Below are 9,893 nucleotides of genomic sequence, written 5' to 3' on the forward strand. Positions count from 1 at the left end.
AACTCCAATGAATAGAATCCTAACTGATTTAGTCTCTCCTCATATGACAGTCCCACCATCTCAGGAATCAGCCTGGTAAACCTTCACTACATTCCCTCCATAGCAAGAACATCCTTCCTCAGATAAAATCACCAAAACTGCACACAATACTCCAGGCGTGGCCTCATCAATGCCCTATACAATTGCAGTAAAGCCACTCTATTCCTATACTCAAATCCTCTTGCTATGAAGGCCAACATACCATTTACCTTTACTGCTTGCTGTACCTGCGCGCTTACTTTCAGTGACTGATGCATGAGGACACCAAGGTCTCGCAAAGTATCCACCTCTCTCAATTTACACCCATTCAAATAATAATCTACCTTCCATTTTAGCTACCATCGCGGTACGGTTGGATAAAAGCTCATCTGGAGTAACTGTAATCAAACCTGAGCACTACACCTCAGACAGGGCACAGAAACTGTGGAATGCAGGACACATTCACCAGGATGATACCTGGGCTAAAGAGTGAAAAGGGGAGGACACATGACATAGATTAAGCTTGTATTCCAGGGAGTAAAAAAGATTAAAGGATGATCTAAGAATAATTATTTCCTCTGTTGGGGGTATCTAAAACAAGGTGCACAACATTAAAATTTAAGATCGGCTGTTCAGGAGTGACGTCAGGAAGCATTGGGGCAGCACGGTAGCACAGTGGTTAGCACTGTTGCTTCACAGTTCCAGGGTCCCAGGTTCGATTCCCCGCTGGGTCACTGTCTGTGCGGAATCTGCATGTTCTCCCCGTGTCTGCGTGGGTTTCCTCCGGGAGCTCCGGTTTCCTCCCACAGTCCAAAGATGTGCAGGTTAGGTGGATTGGACACGCTAAATTGGCCCTAGGTGGGGTATGGGGATATTGTGGGGTTTGGACCTAGGTCGGGTGCTCTTTCCATGGGCCGGTGCAGTCTCGATGGGTCAAATGGCCTCCTTCTGCACTGTCTGGATTCTATGATAATTAAAATCTAGGTAATGGGTATCTTGGCCAGTTAACTTTAAAGGTTAATTAATAAAAAGAACACAACAGATTAAATGAATTAATTACATTTCATTACATGTTACCAAGTCTAAAATAGCCTTTACCTTTGTTGGTTGTAGAACTTATTGTTCTATGGAACTGTCCTGAATACATCCTCAAAGCTACCTTTACCATTTGAATTCTCCCATCAATCAGATGATTATAATCACCCACAATTATTTAGTAACTTTCTAACAGGCCCTTTCCTGTTGTGCACTGGGATGGCATGGTAGCACAGTGGTTAGCACTGTTGCATAACAGTGCAAGGGTCCCAGGTTCGATTCCCGGCTTAGGTCACTGTCTGTGCGGAATCTGCATGTTCTCCCCGTGTCTGCGTGGGTTTCCTCCGGGTGCTTCAATTTCCTCCCCCAAAACATGTGCTTGTTAGGTAATTAGGGCACTCTGAATTCTCCCTCCGTGTACCCGAACAGGTGCGGAATGTGGCGACTGGGGGCTTTTCACAGTAACTTCATTGCAGTGTTAATGTAAGCCTACTTGTGACAAGAAAGATTATCTCTACCCAAACTGATTCTACACCCTGCTTTTCTACTATCTTACCTTTTAACTAGTTTCCCAGTCCACGTTCGTCAACTCTGTCTTCATACCTTTGTATTTGCTTTTGAGTTTAAGCCACTAGTGTTAGACCCACATTTCTCACCCTCAAACCTAATCTGAAATTCTACCATGTTATGATCACTCTTACCCACGTAGCGACCCTTTTATCATGAGATAATTAATTAAGGTTTAAAATTGCCCGGTCACTGATTGGTTCTGGAATGTATTGTTCTGAGAAACTGCCCCAAATACAGTCCAATAGAGAAAATAGGGTGAAATGTATTTATTCCCAGCGTGTTTAGAATGTAGAACTCACAAGCACAGGAAGCGGTTGAGACAAATAGCAGAGATGCTTTCAAAATGAAACTAAACAAGTGCACGAGGGAAAGGGAACAGAAAGGCTGAGATCAAACAGATAGAAAGGAAGGCGAACATGGTGTCTGAATACTAGTACAGACTGACTGGACTGAATGGCCTGTTTCTGCATTGTATGTTCTCTGTCATTCCACACACAAAGTTCAATGACCCATGAACCCTGTGACTGGGCCACATGCCTGTCAATTCCGCTGAAGCAACTCAAATACATTCAGAGTCTGTCCAACATTCCAATTTTATGCAACGTTTGAAAATTAAATATTGAATCGAAATAGTTTATTATTAGCCTGGACAATGTGAGTGGATGATTAGCATGGAGCAGATACAGTGTAAAGCTCACCATGGACTGCCACATCAAACAGGCCAGGGGAGGGACTGCACAGGTTAGAGAGTAAACGTCCTTTGCACTGACCTATAAAATACTTACAAGGTTGGTATAGCGCGGGTTAGATACAGGGTAAAGCTCCCTCGGTACTGAAACTCTTCTGCCCATACAGTGCTGACTCTGGCTGGGTTCAATTCTAGGTTCACTGATTCCTCTCTCTCTTGGATATTCAGTTGTTGTTTCGAGCCTGAGTTGTACTAGGTGCTTCTAAAGTCTGCTCCCACCCTGGGTTCCAAGGTCAGAAGAAAGTTAGCGAGGGATTTGGGGCAAATGTGGGTACATGGAGTTAGCCCTGATCTTACTGAATGCTAGAGCCTGCTCAAGGGACTGAATGGGCTACTCTTGTTCATCTGGCACAATGAAAATGATTCACTCCAGTCTATGATTAACAACAGGAAAAACAGCACAATCCAAACCCTGCTGTCACTTGTGAACTTGTTGGTGTTTGAGCAGAGTGAACGATCGAGTGAATCCCTTCCCACACACTGAGCAGGTGAACGGTCTCTCCCGAGTGTGAACTGGCTGGTGTCTAAGAAGCTCAGAGGAATTAGCAAATCCCTTCCCGCACACCAGGCAACTGAATGGCTTCTCCCCAGTGTGAACCCGCTGGTGTCTCAGAAGGTGCGACAACTGAGTGAATCCCTTCCCACACAGGGAGCAGCTAAACGGCCTCTCCCCGGTGTGGGTGCGCCGGTGCGTCAGCAGTTCATTTCTGCTCTTAAAGCTCTTCTCGCAGTCAGAACATTTAAACGGTCTCTGATCCGTGTGAATGCGCTGGTGCTTCAGCAAGTTGGATAAAGTAGTGAATCCCTGTCCGCATTCAGTGCAAGTGAACGGTCTCTCCCCGGTGTGAACTCTCTGGTGTGTCTGGAGGTTTGACAACAGAGTGAATCCCTTCCCACACAGGGAGCAGGTGAACGGTCTCTCCCCAGTGTGGCTGCGTCGATGGGTTTCCAGCTTGGAGGGGTAGTTAAATCCCTTCCCACAGTCCCCACATTTCCATGGTTTCTCCATGGTGCAAATATCCTTGTGTCTCTCCAAGTTGGATTATCAGTTCAGGCCTCATCGACAAACAGGACAACTTTCACCACATCGTCAATGACACAAAGTCTGGTTGTGTAACTGTTTCAAAAGCTTCTTCCAGTCAGCGCGCTGGAACAATCTCACTGGAGCGTGCCTCGGGGGTTTCCAGTCAAACTAATGTTTGAAAGCCTTTCCCATCGACAGGACAGACAAACACTTTTTCCTTCTACATTTAAATGCCAACGGTCCTGATTATTCAAGTGACTCTGTCAGATCTTGAGGCACTGTCAAGTTTCCTGTCTCCAATTGATCCCCTTCTGATACTCTGTAAAATGAATTTAGGACAGGAAAAAGGGGTTGAGCAGGAACAAAAATACAAAAGCAGGGTGTGCAACTGAACTTAATGAAATGGGAATCTGTGGAGCTGGTGCTAGGAAAACTTTGCTTGTTGCGCCCAGCTGAAGGGACGTATGGTTTGATACGATCTGCCAGTCACTGGACGTACGGTCTACATACCTGGCATCGTATGGGCACAAGAATTCACATACCACATTGTGTGGTAGGCAGAATGTTCTTTTGACTAGAAAGCAGCAGCCTGTTAGTGGATAATATCACTCGCGTAGCTGCGGAATAGTAGCAGTCTGAAACAACTAGCTTCACACATTGTTCAAATCTTTTAGGCACCTCACACTTCTCAGGTAATATGAGCTAGACTGGGAACTTTCCAGGAGCTAAAATGGCGGCCTTTGGCGCATTCATGAGTTTACGCGATCTACAGTGAGCAATGGTCTGATCTGGGTAACCATTACCCGGCAAGATATCTTTGATGCAACCCTTTTTCAGCATCAAGCTTGCACAGTGAGCAAATGGCTCAACCCCTATGTAGGAGGATGCTGATAAGGCCAACTTTATAGTGTGTGGAACGGTGAGAATGGGTGGCACAGTGGCAGAGTGGTTAGCACTGCTACCTCACAGCATCAGGGATCCTGGTTCAATTCCAGCCTTGGGTCACTGTCTGTGTGGAGTCTGCACGTTCTCCCCGTGTCTGCGTGGGTTTCCTCCGGGTGCTCCGGTTTCCTCCCACAGCCCAAAGATGTGCAGGTTAGGTGGATTGGACATGATAAATTGCCCCTTAGTAACCAAAGATGTGGAGATTAGGTGGCGTTACGGGGATAGGATGGAGGAGTGGGCCTGGGTAGGATGCTCTTTTGGAGGGTCGGTGCAGACTCAATGGGCAAAAAGGCCACCTTCTGCACTGAAATCCCAACCCGTATATTGACCAGTGAAGGGGGGCTTGCGGTGGACATTAGTAGAGAGCCCACTGGCAGATTTTCAACTAGGTGACGAAAGAGAGCTAATTTGACCGTTCCGTTTCAAAGGTGAATTTGAGTACAAGACGGAGCCCATTGAGGTGTGTAAGGAAATTTGTACATGCAGCTGTGGATTCAAGTATTGAAAATATATTATCTACAAATCAAAAATATGCAGTGGGGTTGAGGTTTGTTGTCATTCCATTGAAAATATGTTTCCTGGGTGGAGACCATGGAGCGAGTGGTCGCACACAGGGTGGCTCCTGCCCAGAGGCATTGCTTTTGGTCCATTTTACCTGAATTTTGGGGAATTTTGGTAAAAAGGTTGTGTGGTGAGTGGAGGGGATCAGCTCTCCCCGGATGGGCATGTGTACGGGGTATCAAACTCGACAGGTGACAGTGAGAGCCATCGTCAAAGAGACTCGTGGCACAGCATCAACTGAAAAAATGGCAGAGGGGGAAGGCTCGTCGTCGACTGGGAAACTGCCAATGGAGCAAAGATGGAGGACCAGGAGAACAGGTCCAGGCGGCAGTATCTTCGGATTGTGGTCCTACCGAAATGAGTGGAGGGAACAAGTGGAACGGGCTACGTCGCAAAGATGCTGGTGGGTTGGTGAAGAAGGTGCTGGGCAAGGCTCCGGAGGTGGATCAGGCCCATAGGTCCCTGAGGCAGAAGCAAAGTGCCCGAAGGAAGACGCTACGGGCGGTGCTTGTGAATATGCACAAGTTCCAAGACAAGGGAAAGATCCTGAGGTAGGCCATAGCACAGCGGGATTGCGATTGGGAAGGAAACCGAATCCGGGTTTGTCAGGACATTGGTACCGAGTTGGTCAAGCGACGGGCGGCATTGAACAAGGCTTAGGCAGTGTCGTATCAGCGCCAGATTCGGTTTGGTGTGTTGTACTGGCCAAACTTTGGGTCACTTTCGAGGGCCAGGAATATCACTTTGGAACACCAGCAAACTTTAATAAAGAACATAAGCTGGGGGAGAGCTGAAAGACAAACGCAGGTGGAAGTTCTGTCTCTGTTAAATTTTGTCCCATGTTTTTGTTTGCCGATTGGGAAAGGTTGATATGGGGGTGGTTGATATGGGGGTGGTTGCAACCACCCCCCACCCCTTTTTTTTGTATTGAAGTAAAATTGATGCTTTTTCGGAGGGGAGGTCCCTTCAGTGCTGGGGGTATGATGTTCAATTGCATTGCACTCTGGTTTGTTATGCTCTTTCTGTTTTTGTTATTTCCCTTATGCATGAGGGGTTGTTGTGGGTTGGGGTGGTGGGGCGGGTCGAGAATGTTCTGTTTGGGGATATTTTGGGGTGATGTTTCTTGCATTGGGTTAGGTACAGGGTATTGGGGGAGGGACTGGGAAGAGCTGTAGAGAAACAAAAGAGGGGGTTAAGGAGAGGGGGATGGGTAGAGGTGGGGGTGAAGGTGATCTTTGGGTTAAGGCCTTTAGCTGGGAGTCGCCACGCGAGCAAGAAATGCTCCTGAACGGAAGTGAAGTGGGGGAGGGGCTGCGGTGGTTAGCCTGGGTGGGGTGAGTGGGTGGTGAGGGAACATGGCCGATATCCGATATATAGGATATGTTTGGGCATGGACGGGGCGAGGGACCATCTTGGGTGAGCCCAATTCAGAGAGGGAAAGGGGGTGGGTGGGTTGCAGAGCCCAAGGATGATGATGACAGACTCTGGGGAGTGGGGGAGGGCAGAGGCTTTCACTGAGAGTCATGACATGGATTGTCCACCAGCTAAATGGGCTGGTGAAGCGGTCCAGGTGTTCGCGCACTTGATCATCGTCAATCCACCTAACCTGCACATCTTTCGACTGTGGGAGGAAACCGGAGCATCCAGAGGTAACCCACGCAGACACGGGGAGAACATGCAAACTCCACACAGACAGTCACCCGAGGCCAGAATCAAACCTGGGTCCCTGGTGATGTGATGCAGCAGTGCTAACCACTGTGCCACCACACCGTCCTGTTGGATGTTAAGATTGTGTTACTATGTTGAACATGTTTGGACTAAAATACCTTTTAAAACAAAAGAAAATGCATTTCCTGTGGAAACCAATAAAGCTGGTTTGCAAGAGCAGGTCCTAAAGGGGATCTCATAGCAACATCATTTACTTGGGATACATGGTTTTGTTAAAACTCAACTCAACTGCACTAGTTACGGAGTGCATGAGTTCAATGAATACAGATTCAGACATTGGGAGTGTGTCCAAATCATCATGATACAGAGAAATTGTCAGTGGTTAGCACAGCTGCCTCCATAGGGCCAGGGACTCAGGTTGAATTCTGGCCTTTGGTGACTGTCTGTGTGAAGTTTGCACCGTCTCTCCAGGTGCTCCGGCTTCCTCCCACAGTCCAAAGATGTGCAGGTTAGGTAGATTGGCCATGCTAAATTGCCCCTTAGTGTTCAGGGATATGCAGGTTAGGTGGGTTTACGGGGATAGGGCGGGGTCGGGCCAAGGTAGGGTGCACTTTCAGAGGGTCAGTGCCGACCGAATGGCCTCCTTCTGCACTGTAAGGATTCTACGGCTTCCTTGAGCAGTACATTGGTGCGAGCAATGTTGAACAAGCACTTGGACACAGTATTGTTATCGATATGCAAGGCCATGAAAATATGCAAGGCCCTACATCCCATGACTGGCAGATTATATCAAACAGCATTTCACTTAAGCTGTTCACACCAGGCTGTACCCAAAGCACCGAGTTTGCAAAACTCAAAACATTGTGTCCAACATTAGGTATGATTCTGTGCTTGGACAACGCACATTAAAAAATCCTCATTGTGCTAAGAATTACACTGCCAACAAATTTGTGATCATCAGTCGGGCTCGCAGTGTGGCACACCTATGCGTGCTAGAATCTACAGATATTCACATGCAGAATCTTGTACTTCATGGACAGAAGGAGTATGTCCAAGCATTGCACCACTTTCAATTAAACAAAAACTTGGGAGATAGGCATTCCCTGGGTCATTTGCCACGGCAACGCCTTGTTTGAATTTGAACAACAACCTCCACAGTTAACAGTCTTGTGCTGCATTACCCAGAGCAACGCCTCTACCAAGAGTTAACTTGCCAGCCGACCTTCACTGTCTTCTCACACAGAATAAATTGTTTCTTTGCAAGCTGTCCTGGGGAGTGCCAGATGAAGATGCCTTACTCTCATTTTTTTTAATGTGTGTGCATTAAGTGGATTAAAAGGCTCTTTTACCTTTTTAGATGACAGGGGCAGTGTCAGTTTAGCAACCTAATCTCTCCCAGGGCCTATCTCCCTGAACCATTTCACAGCAAAAATTATTGGACGCTGCCGGGCTCACAGGTACTTGGGGGTTCAGCGCAACCCAACAGCCGCAGCTCCACATCTCCAGCCCAGTCTGCAATGAAACACTTACGATAGCTGCTGGGTAATGGCGACGGTATCTCCCACAATACCCCGCGCGCCAGAAACCGCTCTATCCAAGGCGCTGATTCCCGCGCATGCGCCCCAATACCGGCCGCGAGGCATTCTGGGCGGCTCCTTTGTTGTCAGTCCGTCTCGGATCTCGGAACAGGAGACACCGGGAAAAGGCGGCTCGGTTACAGGGGTAGGTGGGCACTACACCATCGCTTTGACGGTGCTCTGGAGACCAGCACCGCGCGGCTCCCGAAGACTCGGTGGCGCCGCCGCGCTCACTCCCGATCAGCGCCACACGCATGCGCCAAGCTGCAGAGTTCTCACCACGAGCGGAGCCTAGCCACGCCTGCGCAGTGCGGCCTCCCCCCCCCCAGCTGCATTCTGGGTAGGGAGCTCACTATTACTTCAGCATGGGCAAGGTAACCACAGAATCCCTGTGAGCAGAGGGAGGCAATTTGGTCCATCGAGTCTGCACCGGCCCTTGGAAAGAGCACCCTACTTATCCCACACTATCCTGCAACACAGTAACCTCACCTAACCAAGGGCAAAAAGGCCTCCTCCTATCTTCTATGTATCTAAGGGGGCAGCACGGTAGCATTGTGGATAGCACAATTGCTTCACAGCTCCAGGGTCCCAGGTTCGATTCCGGCTTGGGTCACTGTCTGTGTGGAGTCTGCACATCCTCCCCATGTGTGCGTGGGTTTCCTCCGGGTGCTCCGATTTCCTCCCACAGTCCAAAGATGTGCAGGTTAGGTGGATTGGACATGATAAATTGCCCTTAGTGTCCAAAATTGCGCTTAGTGTTGGGTGGGGTTACTGGGTTATGGGGATAGGGTGGAGGTGTTGACCTTGGCTCTTTCCAAGAGCCGGTGCAGACTCGATGGGCCAAATGGCCTCCTTCTGCACTGTAAATTCTATGATCTATGATAACCTTTTGGACACTAAGGGGCAATTTAACATGGCCAATCCACCTAACCTGCACAACGTTTTTAACAATTTTTATTAGCTTATGTTAACATTGCAATGAAGTTACTGTGAAAATCACGTCGCCACATTCCGGCACCTGTTCGAATACACTGAGGGAGAATTCAGAATGTCCAAATTACCTAACAGCACGTTTTTCGGGACTTGTGGGAGGAAACCGGAGCACCCGGAAGAAAGCCATGCAGACACGGAGAGAATATGCGGGCTCCGCACAGACAGTGACCCAAGTCTGGATTGAAACCCGGGTCCTTGGAGCTGTGAGGCAGCAATGCTAACCACGGTGCCAGCGTGCTGCCCCATTTAGTTCTCCATTGCCCTTTTGTGCTGCTTTCTGGCTCCCCAATCTTCCCTCATCGCTTAGTACAGTTCTTCCTTTCAACACCTTTCCAATGTCCTCTTGAATGCTGCTATTGGATTTCATAGAATCGCTGGAGTGCAGAAGGCCATTTGGCCCATCAGGTCTGCACTGATCCTCCAAAAGAGCACCCTGCCCAGGTTCACTCCCCCTGCCCTATCCCGGTAACCTAAACTGCACACCCCTGGACACTTAAGGGCAATTTATCGTGGCCAAACCACCTAACCTATGATTGGACTATGGGAGGAAACCGGAGCGCCCAGAGGAAACCCACACAGACACGGGGAGAAAGTGCAAACTCCACACAGACAGGAATTGAACCCAGCTCCCTGGCACTGTGAGGCAGCAGTTCCACTGTGCTATGTAAACAAACGGTAGATAAACAATACAGAAAATGCAAAGTGATACATTTTCGTGGGAAGAATGTGGAGAGGCAAAATAAAATAAACATAA

The 9,893-nt window shown here is 48.4% G+C and overlaps 1 long non-coding RNA gene across 1 annotated transcript; it reads right to left on the reverse strand.

Moving 5' to 3' along the window:
- Window positions 1-1,874: 1,874 nt before the first annotated feature.
- LOC140402472 (uncharacterized) lies at window positions 1,875-8,430 on the reverse strand. Its single transcript, XR_011938142.1, has 2 exons — window positions 8,100-8,430; window positions 1,875-3,714 (listed from the first exon to the last, which is right to left on the reverse strand). It is a non-coding gene; the product is annotated as an uncharacterized lncRNA (long non-coding RNA).
- Between the last annotated feature and the right edge of the window lie 1,463 nt (window positions 8,431-9,893).

This window comes from Scyliorhinus torazame, chromosome 25, assembly GCF_047496885.1.
Source record: "Scyliorhinus torazame isolate Kashiwa2021f chromosome 25, sScyTor2.1, whole genome shotgun sequence".
NCBI lineage: Eukaryota > Metazoa > Chordata > Chondrichthyes > Carcharhiniformes > Scyliorhinidae > Scyliorhinus > Scyliorhinus torazame.